The sequence below is a fragment of the Ammospiza caudacuta genome, chromosome 15, assembly GCF_027887145.1.
Source record: "Ammospiza caudacuta isolate bAmmCau1 chromosome 15, bAmmCau1.pri, whole genome shotgun sequence".
NCBI lineage: Eukaryota > Metazoa > Chordata > Aves > Passeriformes > Passerellidae > Ammospiza > Ammospiza caudacuta.
Window position 1 is genome coordinate 498,540 of NC_080607.1, and position 18,281 is coordinate 516,820.

Sequence of the window (18,281 nt, forward strand, 5' to 3'; positions counted from 1 at the left end):
GCTGAGGGCTCCTGTGCCCTCGTGCCAAGGCCTGTGGTGCCCAGGCCATGCTGGCTGTGCCCAGAGCTGTGCCCAGAGCTGCCCATCCCTGCTGCCTTTGGCAGCAGAGGAGGAGGGCAGCACATGTGCCCAGCCTGCAGCCAGCCAGGGCACATCCAGCCCTCAGCAGCTGCCTAGAGTGAAAAAGCATCTGGGCAGCCGACTGAAGAATTCATTGCATCTGCCCCAGGAAAGGGGGAACCTTTGGTGCCCGGCCGTGCCATGCCCAGATCTGGGAGCATCCCCCTGCCTGTGGACTCACCTGCAAATTGGGCCTGGAGCCTGGCTTTGAAGAAGGTGCCAGAATCCAAGTCCATCATCTTCAGCTGGCCAGACTGGGAAGAGATTGTCATCTTTGAGGTTGTCCTCGGTGTCTCCAGCAGCAGCCCCACCTGAAACAGCTTCTCCAGGGGCTCCTTCTCCTTTCCTGGGGCCAGACCAGGCTGTCAGGGCTCTGCCCAGGGCCCCAGCCATCCATGAACAGGACAAACAAAACCAGGGGGATGGTGGCCACCAGTGCTTGCAACACCAGGTCTCCAGCTCAGCTCCAGCCCAAGAGCTGCGTGTTCACTTCTGCTGACCCCTGCTCAGAGCTACAGGCAGGACAAAACCAGCCTGGTTTGCTTTGCCACTGATTGCCAAGAGATGCATGGAGCTGGTACCTGCCAGGCCCCTGGATCCAACTGTGCACGTGGATCTCTTCAGTCTTCTAGGGCAGAGGAACACCCTTCACCCAAGGATGACAGAAAAGATCTTCTAAGGATGGCCTGTCCGAAGGCTGCATGGACAAACATCTCTTAATGACATCTTGGCACGCTGGGGTGAGAAACCAGAAACCACCAGTCAGTTGGAGAAGTTGCCCTCCTGTTCCCATGCCCAGGTCATGCTGGTTGTGCCCAGAGCTGGGCCTAAACTTCCCCATGGATGCTCTGTTTGGAGGACAGCAGGAGAGCAGAACATGTGCCTGCTCAGCACCTGTCAGAGTGGTTTGCCCATGAGCCCGCTGCTGTCTCCCAGCACTGATATTCCCCCCGTGCCCAGAGATGAGGATCCACCTTGAGAGAGCCATCGTGGGAACAAGATCCGCCCCCGGATGATCTCCTGGCGCCTCCTGAACGGGTGCTTCCCCATGACCAGGTGGCACAGCAGGAGGCCCAGGGACCAGATCGTGGCTGCCTTGCCGTGGTAGCGTTGGTGCTGGATCCACTCTGGTGGGCTCTAGGACAGGGTTCCTGTGGAACACAGACACAGCTCAGCAGGGGGCTGCTGCTGCTCCCAGAGCCCGGCCCCAGCATCCCTGGGCATGTGGGGGCTGCCCCAGAGGCACACGGGGTGAGCGCTGCCCTCTTGCCAGCACCTGGGACTTGTGCACAAACTTGGGGATGGAAAAGAAGCCACTGGTCTTGGAAGAGGGCAGAAGAAACCCAAGGAAGGCCCAACCATGACACACAAGGGAAAAACCCACCCAGTGGTGGAGAAAACCCACTCTCCCTCCCACCCAGAACAACTCGGCTCTAGCATCAATCCCATCCCAGTGCTGCACCCAGGCTGGGCCACGAGATGCCCAGGAGCACCCCCTGCGAGGGCTCACCTGCAAATTGGGTGTAGGCTGTGTCTTGGAGGAAGGCGCCACAGCCAAAGTCGATGAGTTTCAGCTGCCCGCTGGCCAGGTCGAGCAGGACATTCTCGGGCTTAATGTCCCGGTGCAGGACCCCGCAGCTGGTGCAGTGCCGCACGGCCTCCAGCACCTGGCGGAACAGCCCCCGCGCCTCCTCCTCCGGCAGGAACCCCCGCTCTGCAAGGAAACCTGAGAGCTCCTGGCACCGCTCCGGACGCTCCAGCACCAGCAGGAAGCTGTCGGGGAGCTCAAGCCACTCCAGGAGCTGAATGACACCGCCACAGCCATGGGACACCTTGGCCAGCAGCACGATCTCCAGGGGTGCGCTGGTGCCGTCGGGCTGCGGGAGGAGCGCAATGCCGTCAGTCGGGCCGAGGCCGTGCCAGGCCTGGGGAAGCCCTCAGCCAGGCCGGGATGCTCTGCGCCCTGTGCTGGCCCCATGCCCGCTCTCCCCGCAGGGCTCCTGGCGGCTCCCACCCTGCCGGGCCCCGGCTCCTCGCCGCCCGGCACGGCCCGGCTGCTGCCGCTGGCTCCGCTCACTCACCAGCTCGCCCCAGTGCCGGATGCGATCCCGCGGCACGCGTTTGATGGCCACCTGCGAGCGAGGGAGAGCAGCGGGGTGAGCTCGCCGCCCGCCATGCCCAGACCCATCCTCCTCCTCCTCCATCCCCTCTGCCTGCGCCCGCCGCCGGCCCCGCCGCTCACCGGGGCGCCGTCCGAGAGCCGCGTGGCCGCAAAGACGCTGCCGAAGCCGCCGCGCCCCAGCAGCGATCCCAGCCGGTACCGCTCCTGTAGGGTCTCCTGCGCTGTCCCTGCGGGCGGGACGCGGCTGTCAGCGCTCGGCCTGGGGCCAGCCACGGCCCCCGAGCGCCCCTCACCCGCCCCGGGCCCGGCATCCCCACCCGCCCCAGGCCCCGGTGGCTTGGGGCCGGCGGCCGCGCTGCCGAGCGGCGGAGCTCGGGCCGGGGAAGCCGCAGCGGAGGCGGCCGCTCGTCCTCCGCGGGCCCCGGGAGGAGCCGGGGCCGGGACCGGGGTCGGGACTGGACCCTGCGTCGGGTCCGGGGCCGGGCTCGGGCCAGGCGGAGGCAAAGGGCGGCGATGCCGCCCCCGCCCCAGGCACTGATGCCCGCCCAGCAGCGCCACCGCCAGTAGGGCCAGAGCCGGGCGGAGGCGAGACCGCGGCGGGACGGCCGGGGCCGGGCACGGGGCAGCCCCGCCCGGGGCCGGGGGCGGGCCGGGGCCATGGCCCGGCCCGGCAGGGGAGAGGGAGGCGGGGAGAGGAGAGGGACGCTGGGAAACGGACACCGAGAGAAGGGTGCCCGACAGCAGGAAAGGGAGAGAAACAGAAAGAAAGAGAGAAAGAGAAAGCAAAGGAGAAAGACTGTTCAGACGTATCTGTTTTGGTGCTGCCGCCTCTACTGCTGCCGCTGCTGCTGCTGCTGCCGCCGCTGCAACTGAGGCACCGGGGCCGTTCGTCCCCGTGTCCGTTCCCCGCTCGCCCCACGAGCCCCACGTTCGAGCCCCGCGCGCCCCGGGGACAGCCCCTCCGTCTGCCCAAACACGGGAACTTTGCAGCCTTGAGCCCGGATGCAGAGCCCTGACTCCTGCACGCTGGCACAGTGATCCCCTCGCCTGCTGCTGTGCATTGTCCTTGCTGAGGGTCAAACACTGTCGGGCCACCTTCCCTTGGGGTAGGATTCCTACCTGACCCCAGCACTGCACTTAGACCTCCAGTGTTGCTTTCCAGTAAAAACAGGGGAAGGAAAACTGTGTGTGCCTCATGGTATTTTAGAGTGTCTAAAAATCACTAAGTCACCAATCTTAGAGGTGAGGTGCATCTGGAATTACTGGGATGGAGAAGCAGTGCAACATGGAAAAGGGGAGCATAGAAATAAATAGAGGAAAACACCTTGGATTGTTTATTTCATTTTCATTTCACATCTGGAAAGCTGTTTCAGTTTTCCAGGAATCTTCTCCTGTCTGCTCTTCCCAAGAATCTCTCATGGAGAACAAGGTCAAGCTTCTGTCGCAAGATTTGCCACCAGGAAATTATGCCACTGGTGAAATTTTCATTTTGACTGTTTGTGCTGGTTTGGGGCAAATTTTGGGAGGAAACCTCCAAAATGGGTCCGTCTAGAAAGCAAGTTCAAGCAGCCCCTACTCCTACTAGTTCAGGGAAAGACTTCACTTGAGAAAAGTGAGAAAAAAACCCCAGTTTATTTAACAAGTAAAGTATTCACAAGCATGAAAAATGAATAATATTAAATCAAACTTCTCACAGTAGTGAAGAGATGGCACATTCAGAAAGTCCTTTTTGTGGGTAGTTGGCTGCCTCGGTCTCTTCTAAGTCCCTCTGGAGCTGGAATGCAGCGTCCCAGAGCTCGGGGGGCCACAGGTGTGAGCTGCTGGTGTTTGTCTGGATTTTCAGTCCAGAGCAGATGTAAACAGTTCCAAGAAAAAGCAAAGTCACAGTCCAAGGAACTTCTTTCCTAAGGTGGCTAAAACCAAATTGCTAGACCTGGGCTTTGAAGGCATCGGGAAATTTCCAAATCTGGGCACTGGCAGTCCCAGCAAACACCAGAGCTGGATGGTGCTGGAGCCAGAACCTGCAGATTTACAAATTTTGGCCTTCTGTGTCAGCTAATCCATGGACTTGGGCTGTGCCAGCACCAGGAAGTTTTCAGATCTGGGCGCTGGCGCTGCAATCAAACACCAGATCTGGGTGGTGTCATTGCCAGTGACAGAAATCTGCCAGATTTGGGCTCTGCTGGCCCTGAGAAATTTCCAAATCTTGGTTCTAGTTACATGAAACACAAGATGTGGGGGTGGTGCCAGAGCCAGTAGCAGGAAGCTGCCACAGGTTTTGGATTTCTGTGCCAGCAAATTGCTGCACTTGGGCTGTGCCAGAATAGGGAAATTGCCAGATCTGGGCACTGGCAGTGCCAGCAAACAGCCCATTTCAGGCTCCAGGCTCCAGGAAGGACTGTATCTGGATGCCTTCCTCTTTTCTTTCCTTCTTTCCTTCCTTCTTTCTTGGGATCCTGCTGCCAGCAAACTCCAGATTGGGCGGTGCTGGCAAGGGGAAATTGCCAGGTTTTAGCTTTCTTTGCCAGCAAATTGCTGGACATGGGTGGTGCTGGAACAGGGAAATTGCCAGATGTGGGCACTGGCAGTGCCAGCGTACACCAGATCTGGGTGGGGAATGTACCAGCACCAGGAAATTGCCAAATGTGAACTTTCAGTGCCAGCATATTGCTGAAATTATGCTGTGCAGGAACCTGAAAAATTCTGGATCTGGGCACTTGTGGTGTCAGCAAACACAAGATTGAGTTGCTGTAGGTACCAGGTCTTTCCTTGGTTTTGGCTTTCTTTGCCAGAAAATTACAAGACTTGGGCTGTGCTGGCACCGGGAAATTCCCGCATCTGGGCACTGGTGGTGCCAGCAAACACCGGATCTTGGCATTGCCAATGACGGTAGAAGGGAATTGCCAGATTGTGGCTTTCTTTACCAGAAAATTGCTGGACTTGGCTCTGCCAGAACAGGGAACTATCCAGATCTGAGCACTGGCAGTGGCAGCAAACACCAGGTCTGGGTGCCTGTATTGGCATCAGGAGATTGCCGGGTTTTGGCTTTCTGTGCCAGCAAATTGCTGGACTTGGACTGTGCCTGGACTGGGAAATTTCCAGATCTGGGCACATGCACAGCAAACACCAGACCTGGGTGGTGCTGGTGGCAGCACTGGGAAGCTGCTGGGTTCTGGCTTTCTTTGCCAGAAAATTGCTGCATTTAGGTTTTGCTGGCACTGAGAAATTCCCAGATGCTAATTTTCTGTGTCAGAAAACTGCTGGAATTAGGCTGTGCAGGCCTCTGGAACATTCCCGATCTGGGTACTGGCGGTGTCAGCAAACCCGAGATCGGGTTGCTGTAGGTACCAGGTCTTTGCTTGGTTTTGACATTCTTTGCCAGCAAATTGCTGGACTTGGGCTCTGTCAGAATGGGGAAATATCAAAATCTGGGAACTGGCAGTGCCAGCAAACACCACATTTCAGGAAGGACTGGATCTGGACCCATTCCCTCCCTGCCTCCCTCCCTCAACAAGGCGCCAGAAGGGCTGGAGAGCAGCCAGTCAGAAAGGGACCTGCAGGGACTGATGGACAGCAGGCTGGACATGAGCCAGCAGTGTGCCCAGGTGGCCAAGCAGGCCAGTGGCTCCTGGCCTGGATCAGGAATGGTGTGGCCAGCAGGGGCAGGGCAGGGATTCTTCCCCTGTGCTCAGCACTGCTTGGGCAGCACCTTGAGTGCTGTTTGCAGTTCTGGGCCCCCCAATTCAGGAAGGACATGGAGGGGCTGGAGGGTGTCCAGAGAAAGGCAACAAGGCTGGAGAGGGGTCTGGAGCACAAGAGCTTTGAGGAGTGGCTGAGGGAGCTGCTGGGCTTGTTTATCCTGGAGGAGAGGAGGCCCAGGGGAGACAGGACAGTGTCAGGGCACAGGGTGGACTTGATGATCTCCATGGCCTGTTCCACCCTTGCTGATTCTGGGGCTCTCTGAAACCACCCTTGGAGCAGTTGCAGGACGAGCCCTGGGCCTCCTGTTCAGAAGCTCCAGCAGCCCAGGTCCCTCAGCTTCTCCTGCCAGCCCCAAAGCCCATCCTGTCAGTCCTGCAGAGCCTCTGCAGCTCCTCCTCACTGCCCAGAACAGGGAGCCCCAGAGCCAGACACAGCAGCCCAGATGTGCCCCCCTGGCCTGGGGTGCCGCTGGCAAGGGAGCAGCACCAGGCACTGCAGGAGCCTGCAGACAATTGATCTGAAGGCCAAAGCTCCTTAGCTCCTTCTGAAAGAGCAGGAACAGTTCCTCATTCCAGAGTGGTGGAATGCTGGGCACCACAGCTCCAGGTGAGGACTGGACACAAGTTTGCTCCCACTGAGTGCTGTGATGGGTTCTGCAGGAGCTCTGGGCTCCTGTGCTTGCCAGGCACAATGAGGAGAGAAGGAGCCAAGTGCACTGATGTGGGAAATAGGTTTGTAGAAAGTTTTTAGGGCCTAATAGAAGGCCCAGAAAGTATGAATCAGTATATAAATCTTGAGACAAGAAATGGTAACTTAAAAATTTCCATGGAATAGGACAGATACTGTTGAGAGAGGAATGCAGCTGGAAAAAAGTTTCAAAAGATGGCCTTGCAAATAAGATTTTGGAAAAACAGAGCTATGAAAGATGCATTGTAGTGGGACCCACAAAGAGTATTTTTAAATCATTGGCTTTAAGGCATCTACAACATGGCATGGCAAAAGGCTGAAAGACCAAGAAACGCTTATAATGTATTATAATTAGGAAGTAGCTGGCTTCTGATTGTGATGGCGTGAATTATAACATCTGTATTGTCTCACCCTTCTCATAAGACTGAAGATTGAATAAAAGTTTTTAAAACACCTCTCAGTTGCCCCATCTCTAGGTCAAGAAAAGAGTATTATCCAACATGCTGACACACCTTTGCCTCGAGCATAGCCCAGCCTGGACCAAACACGCTGAAAGGTTTCCCCTTTGGCCCATGTCTCGAAATATCAGGTCTGCTGTTTGACAGCTCAGGTTGGGTTTGTGTCAAGGAGTTCCCTCAGAAGTACTGGGTTTGTCTTCCTCTGTGCCTTCCCCTCAGCAGCCTTGGGGATGCTCCTGTGTGAAGCCATCTGTCTCACACAGTTTGAGACAACTTCAAACAGGCTATTGTGCAATAAGTAGTCTCCTCTAAAGTGTGCCAACAATCCCTTTCCAGCAATAGGAAATTATTCCTAATAGATGAAAGTGGAAACCCCCAACAGTTTAATTATCAAACAGAATCCCCCCATGACACGCGTTCCAAGAAGGCGCCGGGGTCTCTCTCGGAAGAACAGGAGCTGTCACGGAGCAGTTCCAGCAGCTGATGGAGGCTCGGGGACTCATCCGGCGTCGGCTTTCTCCCACGGCAGAGCTCCATGGGGCGGGCAGGGCAGTGAAGCAGCTGGGCTGGAGCCCCTCGCTGCCTTGTCTCCCCGGCGTGGCTCAGCTCACAGACTCTCGGGCTGGGAGCGGGGCCGCTCCGCTCCTGCCGGCACCGTGTCCCTGGGCTTGGACAAACAGTTTCCTGCCAGGAGAGCCCTGCACACTGCTCCACAGATCTTTCATAAAGGCCCAAACCAACTCCAAACACTCTGTCTGCAGCAGCTTTGCACAAAGGGCTGCAGCAATCCGGGACAGCTGCAAGTGAGTGTCGGAAGGCTCTTGTCTTGTTCCTGACAGCAGAATTCTTGATGATCTGATGCAGTTTTATTCAGATGTAACATGAGAGCTGAGGCTTCTTTGTTAAAATATTTCATGATGAGTAACAAGCCTTGGGTGCATGAGGTACAGGACTGACATGCCAAAGCATGAGCATATCCTCCCAAGTGGCCAGTTTAATTGCCCATTTTATTACTCTTGTATTTACTCCACACTAATAAGGAAAACCAAGCTCTGCTTGGAGGCAAAACAGGCATGGGATACACTACGGTCCCTCGCAGGCTCAGCAGGGCTGGCAGTGACAAAGCAGGCAGTCTGCTTCATTGTGAACCACTACAGAGCTGCATCCCAATGTGGTTTAAGTAGCGTGGTATTATTAAGAGCTCCTTTTCTGCACAAGACACAAAAAGGAGATCCCAAATGATCTTCTGCAAACAAGGTGCAAACAACACAGCTGCACTGCTGTCCCGGGTAAATATACATACAGGTGAACTTTGCCAAAGCAGTGCATCATTTCCCAGTGAAATACATGACCTCTTCTTACCTATGGAATTGTGATTGAAGACACCTGTGAGCCAGATCTGTGGGAGATTGCAAAGGAGCAAAGCTTTGGGATTTGGGCACACTTCTCTTGGTTTCTTTGCTCAGGCCTTTGGTGAGCACAGAACACACCTAGGTAGAAAACCTTTGACTAGACAGGATCTTTTGGATCCATTGTCCCCCAAACATGTCAATGTGTGGCCCTGTTGTAATGCCAAGTAACAAAGAGCAGCACAAATGACACAAAGAAAACATGGCCAAAGAGGAAGAGGAGAGGCCCAATGAGGAAAGGATGTGGTGAGACCCTGGCACATCGAGTGAGCTGCACTGCCATAATCTCTAGGCTAGCAGGTCCTGGTCTCACATTCTCCTTTTGGTTTTTTCAATTGTGTTTATTTATTTACTATTTTTCATCATCGAAATAAAATATATAGAATTAAAAAAAAATGTCATCAGAACTTAAAGACAGAATCAAAACACATTAATTCAAAACTAACCCTAACTCTAATCCTAACCCCAACCCTAACCCTAACCCCAACCCTAACCCCAACCCTAACCCCAACCCCAACCCTAACCCCAACCCTAACCCTAACCCTAACCCCAACCCCAACCCCAACCCTAACCCCAACCCCAACCCTTACCCCAACTCTACCTGGGGCCGCCTGTCCCTAAATTTCCCCATTTTTCCCCAATGTTTCCCCACCGTGTCTCGGATTCCCCCCCGATATTCTCCCCGGGGATCCCCGGCCGTGACCGGTTCTTTTCCCCGATCCCGCCCGGCCGTGCCCGGTTCTTTGCCCCGATCCCGCCCGGCCGTGCCCGGTTCTTCGCCCTGATCACTCCCGGCCATGCCCGGTTCTTTTTCCCGATCCCGCCCGGCCGTGCCCGGTTCTTTTTCCCGATCCCGCCCGGCCGTTCACGGCCCTCACCCGTCCCCGTGCCCGGGCCGGCCCTGGGGCTCTCCCTTGCTGGCCCGGGCGGGTGCGGGAGAGAGAAAATCCAATAAAATGGAACAAAACCCAATCCAACCGTGCGGGGCCTCGGTGGGGTTTGGGGTGCACAGCTGGGATTTGGGGCGTGCGGGTGGCACCTGGGGCTCCCTCCCGGGTGGGGTTTGGGGTCAGCTGGGGCCGGTTCGGGGCTCCCGTCGACAGAGGAGCCGGGCCTGGTCGCAGGAGTCCGCAGGGGATTTGGGGGCAGCTGAGCTGGTTTTGGGGGAAACGGGGGCATTTTAGGGGCTCCGAGATGAATGCTGGGATGACCTGGGGGCATTTTGGGGCTCCCGAGTGGGTTTTTGGGGCACTTGGAGGCATTTGGACAGTCCCGGAGGGATGCTGAGCTGAACTTGTGGCCATCGCAGCTCAACAAGGAAAGAAAAGGTAAAACAGAAAGCCTGAAAGCCAGGCAGAAAGAAATTCCCAATTTTTAACCCCAAAAATGCCGGTTGGAGCCCTAAACACTCCAAGATTTTCTCCCTGCAAGGACCCAAAATTCCCATTTCCCCCCCTTTCTCAGGCCCTACAAATGCAGGATTTTACCCCAAAAATCCGGAGATCCATCCCTAAAAGATTCGGGTTTTGAAGCCCAGAAATGCCGGGCTTCAACCCCAAACAATCCGATTTTGAACCCCAAATCTTCCCCGATTTTTTTCCCCTTCCAGGACCCAAAGGTCCCGGTCTGGAACCTCCAGAGTCGCGATTTTCAAGCCCAACATTCCCGGGTTTTCACCCCCAAAATCCGCACCCAAATCCATGCCCAGAACGGGGGGGATTGAAGCCCAAAAGCCCCGACTTTTCGGGCCGGAGTTCCGGGAATTTCCCGCCAAAATGCCCCGGATGTTTCCCGCCAAAATGCTCAGGGCTTCCGGGCGCGGCAATGGTGGCGGCGGGATCGGCCCGGCTCAGGTTGGGGGTGTCCGCGGGGGGGTTTGGGGGGAATCGGGGGGCTTTTGGGGCTGCTGGGGGGATCGGGGGGCTGCCAGGCCGGTTTTGGGGTGAATCGGGGCCGTTTCTGGACTCGCATCGAGCGCGGCCGAACCGAGCGCGGCATAGGCGGCGGCGGGAAGGGGGCGGGGGGGCAGCGGCGGCGGGAGCGGCCGGGCCGGGGCGGAGGTGTCCGGAGGGGATTTTGGGGGGATTTGCGGGGACTCCGGGGCAATTGGGGGGGATTTTGGGGCTCCGAGGCCGGTTTTGGGGGGGATTTGGGTGGTTTCTGGGCTCTCATAAGCGGCGCCGAGCCAAGCGCGGCAGAGGCGGCGGGGGAGGGGGAGGGGGAGGGGGGGCGCAGCAGCGGGAGCAGCCGGGCCAGGGTGGAGGCGTCCGGGGGGGAATTTGTGGGGAATTGGGGGGGATTTGGGGATGGTAGCCGAGGCTGGAGGGGTCCTGAGGCGATTTTGGGGGTAGTTGAGGCTTTTTGGGGGGTTTTGGGGGGAACTGGGGGGGGTTTGGGGCTCCCGGGTGAGGTTTTGGGGGGGTCCGTGAGGGGTCGTGGGGGTCCTGGATGGGATCTGGGGAGATGGGAGGGATTTTGAGGTGAATGTGGGGGATTTGAGGGCTGGCAGGTGAATCCTGGGGGGGAATTGGGCCATTGTGGGGGTCCCGAGTTGCTTTTCCCAATCTTTACCCCCAAGTTCCCGATATTTCGGCCGTCGGTCCCTGTGCCTGTTCCCCGCTGGCCCCACAAGCCCCACGTCCGAGCCCCACGCGCCCCCGGGACGGCCCCTGCGTCTGCCCCAACACGGAAAAGGGGAGCGCAGAAATAAAGAGAGGAAAACATCTTGGATTGTTTCTTTCGTTTTCATTTCACTTCTGGAAAGCTGTTTCTGTTTTCCAGGAATCTTCTCCTGTCTGCTCTTCCCAAGAATCTCTCATGGAGAACAAGGTCAAGCTTCTGTCGCAAGATTTGCCACCAGGAAATGATGCCACTGGTGAAATTTTCATGGTGACTGTTTGTGCTTGCTTAGGGCAAATTTGGGGAGGAAACCTCCAAAAGGGGTCCACCTAGAAAGCGAATTCAAGCGGCCCCTGCCCCTACTAGTTCAGGAAAAGACTTCACTTGAGAAAAGTGAGAAAAAAACCCCAGTTTATTTAACAAGTAAAGTATTCACAAGCATGAAAAATGAATAATATTAAATAAAGTCTCGGACAGTGCTGAAGAGATGGCAAATTCAGGAAGTCCTTTTTGTGGGTTGTAGTTGGCTGCCTCGGTCTCTTCTAAGTCCCTCTGGTGCTGGAATGCAGCGTCCCAGAGCTCGGGGGGCCACAGGTGTGAGCTGCTGCCGGTGTTTGTCTGGGTTTTCAGTCCAGAGCAGGTGTAAACAGTTCCAAGAAAAAGGAAAGTCACAGTTCCTCCACAGAAAAAGGAACTTCTCTTCCTAAGCTAGCTAAAACCAAATTGCTAGAGCTGGGCTGTGAAGGCACCGGGAAATTTCCACATCTGGGCACTGGCGGTCCAGCAAACACCAGAGCTGGATGGTGCTGGTGCCAGAACCTGCAAATTTCCAAACTTTGGCTGTCTGTGCCAGCAAATCGCTGGACTTGGGCTGTGCCAGCACCAGGAAGTTTTCAGATCTGGGCGCTGGCGCTGCCAGCCAACACCAGATCCGGGTGGTGTCATTGCCAGCGACAGAAATCTGCCAGATTTGGGCTCTGCTGGCCCTGAGAAATTTCCAAATCTTGGTTCTAGTTACATGAAACACAAGATGTGGGGGTGGTGCCAGAGCCAGTAGCAGGAAGCTGCCACAGGTTTTGGATTTCTGTGCCAGCAAATTGCTGCACTTGGGCTGTGCCAGAATAGGGAAATTGCCAGATGTGGGCACTGGCAGTGCCAGCGCACACCAGGTCTGGGTGAGGAATGTGGCAGCACCAGGAAATTGCCAGATGTGAACTTCTAGTGCCAGCAAATTGCTGGAATGATGCTGCGCAGGAACCTGAACAACTCTGCATCTTGGCGGTGCTGGTGGCAGCACTGGGAAGCTGCTGGGTTCTGGCTTTTTTTGCCAGAAAATTGCTGCATTTGGTTTGTGCTGGCACTGAGAAATTTCCAGATGCTTATTTTCTGTGCCAGCAAATTGCTGGAATTAGGCTGTGCAGGCATCTGAACCATTCCTGATCTGGGTACTGGCGGTGTCAGCAAACCCGAGATCGGGTTGCTGTAGGTACCAGGTCTTTGCTTCGTTTTGGCTTTGTTTGCCAGCAAGTTGCTGCACTTGGGCTGTGCCAGAATAGGGAAATACCAAGATGTGGGAACTGGCAGTGCCAGCAAACACCACATTTCAGGAAGGATTGGATCTGGACCCATTCCCTCCCTGCCTCCCTCCCTCAACAAGGTGCCAGAGTGGCTGGACAGCAGCCAGGCAGAAAGGGAACCTGAAGGGACTGATGGACAGCAGGCTGGACAGGAGCCAGCAGTGTGCCCAGGTGGCCAAGGAGGCCAATGGCTCCTAGCCTGGATCAGGAATGGTGTGGCCAGCAGGGGCAGGGCAGGGATTCTTCCCCTGTGCTCAGCACTGCTTGGGCAGCACCTCAAGTGCTGTGTCCACTTCTGGGCCCCCCAATTTAGGAAGGACATGGAGGGGCTGGAGGGTGTCCAGAGAAAGGCAACAAGGCTGGAGAGGGGTCTGGAGCACAAGAGCTTTGAGGAGTGGCTGAGGGAGCTGCTGGGCTTGTTTATCCTGGAGGAGAGGAGGCCTAGGGGAGACAGGACAGTGTCAGGGCACAGGTTGGACTTGATGATCTCCATGGCCTGTTCCACCCTTGCTGATTCTGGGGCTCTCTGAAACCACCCTTGGAGCAGTTGCAGGACGAGCCCTGGGCCTCTTCAGAAGCTCCAGCAGCCCAGGTCCCTCAGCTTCTCCTGCCAGCCCCAAAGCCCATCCTGTCAGTCCTGCAGAGCCTCTGCAGCTCCTCCTCACTGCCCAGAACAGGGAGCCCCAGAGCCAGACACAGCAGCCCAGATGTGCCCCCCTGGCCTGGGGTGCCGCTGGCAAGGGAGCAGCACCAGGCACTGCAGGAGCCTGCAGACAATTGATCTGAAGGCCAAAGCTCCTTAGCTCCTTCTGAAAGAGCAGGAACAGTTCCTCATTCCAATGTGGTGGAATGCTGGGCACCACAGCTCCAGGTGAGGACTGGACACAAGTTTGCTCCCACTGAGTGCTGGGATGGGTTCTGCAGGAGCTCTGGGCTCCTGTGCTTGCCAGGCACAATGAGGAGAGAAGGAGCCAAGTGCACTGATGTGGGAAATGGGTTTGTAGAAAGTTTTTAGGGCCTAATAGAAGGCCCAGAAAGTATGAATCAGTATATAAATCTTGAGACAAGAAATGGTAACTTAAAAATTTCCATGGAATAGGACAGATACTGTTGAGAGAGGAATGCAGCTGGAAAAAAGTTTCAAAAGATGGCCTTGCAAATAAGATTTTGGAAAAACAGAGCTATGAAAGATGCATTGTAGTGGGACCCACAAAGAGTATTTTTAAATCATTGGCTTTAAGGCATCTACAACATGGCATGGCAAAAGGCTGAAAGAAACGCTTATAATGTATTATAATTAGGAAGTAGTTGGCTTCTGATTGTGATGGCATGAATTATAACATCTGTATTGTCTCACCCTTCTCCTGAGACTGAATATGGAATAAAAGTTTTTAAAACACCTCTCAGTGTCCCCATCTCTAGGTCAAGAAACGAGTGTTATCCAACACACTGACACACCTTTGCCTCGAGCATAGCCCAGCCTGGACCAAACACACTGAAAAGTTTCCCCTTTGGCCCATGTCTCGAAACATCAGGTCTGCTGTTTGACAGCTCAGGTTGGGTTTGTGTCAAGGAGTTTCCTCAGAAGTACTGGGTTTGTCTTCCTCTGTGCCTTCCCCTCAGCAGCCTTGGGGATGCTCCTGTGTGAAGCCATCTGTCTCATACAGTTTGAGACAACTTCAAACAGGATATTGTGCAATAAGTCGTCTCCTCTAAAGTGTTCCAACAATTCCTTTCCAGCAATAGGAACTTACTACTAATGGATGGAAGTGGAAAACCCCCAACAGTTTATAACAAACAGAATCCCCCCATGACACGCGTTCCAAGAAGGCGCCGGGGTCTCTCTCGGAAGAACAGGAGCTGTCACGGAGCAGTTCCAGCAGCTGATGGAGCTTGGGGGCTTCACCGGCGTCGGCTTTCTCCCACGGCAGAGCTCCATGGGGCGGGCAGGGCAGTGAAGCAGCTGGGCTGGAGCCCCTCGCTGCCTTGTCTCCCCGGCGTGGCTCAGCTCACAGACTCTCGGGCTGGGAGCGGGGCCGCTCCGCTCCTGCCGGCACCGTGTCCCTGGGCTTGGACAAACAGTTTCCTGCCAGGAGAGCCCTGCACACTGCTCCACAGATCTTTCATAAAGGCCCAAACCAACTCCAAACACTCTGTCTGCAGCAGCTTTGCACAAAGGGCTGCAGCAATCCAGGACAGCTGCAAGTGAGTGTCGGAAGGCTCTTGTCTTGTTCCTGACAGCAGAATTCTTGATGATCTGATGCAGTTTTATTCAGATGTAACATGAGAGCTGAGGCTTCTTTGTTAAAATATTTCATGATGAGTAACAAGCCTTGGGTGCATGAGGTACAGGACTGACATGCCAAAGCATGAGCATATCCTCCCAAGTGGCCAGTTTAATTGCCCATTTTATTACTCTTGTATTTACTCCACACTAATAAGGAAAACCAAGCTCTGCTTGGAGGCAAAACAGGCATGGGATACACTACAGTCCCTCGCAGGCTCCGCAGGGCTGGCAGTGACAAAGCAGGCTGTCTGCTTCATTGTGAACCACTACAGAGCTGCATCCCAATGTGGTTTAAGTAGCGTGGTATTGTTAAGAGCTCCTTTTCTGCATGAGACACAAAAAGGAGATCCCAAATGATCTTCATGCAAGCATGCAGTAAAGAACTGCTCCTGCTATCCTAACGAAGCATTTGCTTTGGCCATTACTCTCTTCCCATTCATCTTTTGATGCAGACACTTCAGGTTTTCTCTCACACCCCTGCAAGGCTGGCAGTCGCTGTTTCCCAGTTCCTGTTCTTCCCTAGAGATGGTGCAGTGGCTGCTTTGAAACAAAAATCCCTGAGATCTGGGTTGCTTGAAGGGGCATGAAATGCTCATTAAGTGCTCATATTGGTAACACCCAGGTCTGCACTGCCCAGTGCTCTGCAGCAGCAGCAGCAGCAGGACCATGCATCATTCCTTTTGGTGGATGTTCATGTTTCTGGTGTGCAAGAGCAATGACTTTGAGGATGGACAGAAATGCCCCTCTTCAAACAGTGGCTGTGCAAGGAGATGTGAAGTTTCACAGCCTTTTCTAGGATATTTTAGAAAGATCTAAGAGAATATTGTGGCATGGAGTAGGTCCCTAAATTTGTCTCCAGAAGAATCCCCAAAGGGCACATTGACTCTGCTGCTGATGGTAACCCCAGAAGCTCATGGACCAATTTTCTCTGCAATGTGCCTCCCTGCCTGGGCTTTACTAGGCCGGGACTAGACCCAGAGCTAAGCAAGCACAGGCAGCCAGGTGACATTGTGTAACATCAGAAGCTGGCAACCATGAGGACTTTGCTGCCAAAAGGTTACAGTTTGCACTGGGCCCAGAAGTGTTTTTCCCTAAGGCAAAGCAAATTGAAATGTGAAGTTTAAAAGCTTCAAATGACTATGAAAGGAAACTGCAGAATAATTTCTGGAAGGGCATCACTGTCAATGATCATGCAGCCCACCAACAGCTGGAGCTGAATCCAGACTTGCTTCTTCCAGCTGTGCAGGAATTCACTCCACTGGCAAGCACTGGTTCACGGGAACAAATGATCCCCTAGCTCTGGGCTGAATGGCACCCAGGCTGCAGTGCAGATTTGAGGAGCCCTTGTCACTTGTTATTGGCCTCCCAGGGCACTCATCCTTCTGCAAACAAGGTGCAAACAACACAGCTGCACTGCTGTCCCGGGTAAATATACATACGGGTGACTTTGCCAAAGCAGTGCATCTTTTCCCAGTGAAATACATGACCTCTTCTTACCTATGGAATTGTGATTGAAGACACCTGTGAGCCAGATCTGTGGGAGAGTGCAAAGGAGCAAAGCTTTGGGATTTGGGCACACTTCTCTTGGTTTCTTTGCTCAGGCCTTTGGTGAGCACAGAACACACCTAGGTAGAAAACCTTTGACTAGACAGGATCTTTTGGATCCATTGTCCCCCACACAGGTCAACAGGTGGCTCTGTTGTAATGCCAAGTAACAAAGAGCAGCACAAATGACACAAAGAAAAGATGGCCAAAGAGGAAGAGGAGAGGCCCAATGAGGAAAGGATGTGGTGAGACACTGGCACATCGAGTGAGCTGCACTCCCATAATCTCTAGGCTAGCAGGTCCTGGTCTCACATTCTCCTCTTGGTTTTTTCAATTTTGTTTATTTATTTACTATTTTTCATCATCAAAATAAAATATATAGAATTCAAAATACATCATCAAAACTTAAAGACAGAATGAAATCACATTAATTCAGAACTGTATCTAAAGATCAGAACATATGTACAGCTGTAACTATGAAGCCTAATGCATCAATCCTATTCTTCAAACACTCTTCATACAGGCGGCAGCTTCTTCCTGAGCTTGGAGGAAAGAGAGCTCTTTTGGAGGGGAGGCGAGGACTTAGTGGGTGAGGGAACATTGGAAGTGTCCCAAGAAAACTTCTCGGTAAGACGGTAACCAGTCAGATCTGCAAAATGGAGACACAAAGTTTAACAGAGGCCTCCATGCAAACCTAAAGCATCTGAAGCTCCATATTTCCTGGGACACATTTCCTGGAGATGTGTAAACAGCTGCACAGGGAAACATGCTCCGCCCCGCCTTAGCAAGAATGCCCCGCCCTGGTCCCGCCTCCGGTCCCGCCCCCAGTCCCGCCCCCTCACTTCATGTGCGGAGCGCTCTGCCCCGTCCCGCGGCTCAGCCAATCGCGTTGCGTCGCGCGGCCGTCGCCGGGCAGTGCGCGGCCGTTGGGTGTGAAGTGGCCAAGCGGGGCCCCGTCTGCCCGCCGTTTGAAATGCTGCGGGGCGGGCGAGCGGCGGCAGCGGCGCGGAGGTGAGCGTGCCACAGGGCCGGAGAGGCGGCCTGGAGGCGCAGTCCCGAGCGGGGAGGCTGTGGTGAGGCGGGCAGGGGAAGGGAGAATGTTGCTTATCGGAGGGAGCCCCAAAGAGCGGCTGGAAGAGGTGCCGGCTGATCAAGGAGCCCCGAGGAGCGGAGGGAGGGCGTATCGGCTGATGGAGTGTCCCGATGAGCGGCTGGGGAGAGTGGGGGTGTGCGTTGGCGGGGAGGAGCGGCCGGAGCGCTTGCACAGTCCGGTGGTGGGGAGGCCGGCGGGGCTGTTGGAGTAGGCTCAGCCCGGCCGGTGGGCACGGCTAACCCCGCCCGCCCGCAGGACCATGGCGCAGTTCCTGTTGGAGGCGGACCTGCACGGGCTGCTGAAGCTGGACACGCTGATCCCGAACGCGCCGCATGCGCGATGGCAGCGCAAGGCCAAGGAGAGCGGCCCCGGGCCCAGCCCCGTCGGCGTGTTGCCCGTGAAGCCGGCCAATCGCTCCCACAGCTCCAGCAAGACGCCGTCCACGACAGCCAGTGAGGGCCGGCCACCGGCGGCAGAGGTTGAGTGCGGGAGCCTCGCCCAGGCTGCTTGTCCGTAGCCATGGGGCTCTGGGCTCCCTGCCACGCTGCCCTACCGGCTGCTGCTCAGGCAGGAGGAGGTGGGCTGTGCTCCTGACAGCCACCCACCTCCTTGCCAGCATGAGGGGCAGAGCTGCTGTTCGCCCAGCTGAGCCTTGCTGGCAC

At 55.4% G+C, this 18,281-nt stretch overlaps 1 pseudogene; it reads right to left on the reverse strand.

Moving 5' to 3' along the window:
• Nucleotides 1-748: 748 nt before the first annotated feature.
• Nucleotides 749-17,880, reverse strand: LOC131564516 (serine/threonine-protein kinase pim-1-like; annotated as a pseudogene).
• Nucleotides 17,881-18,281: the final 401 nt, after the last annotated feature.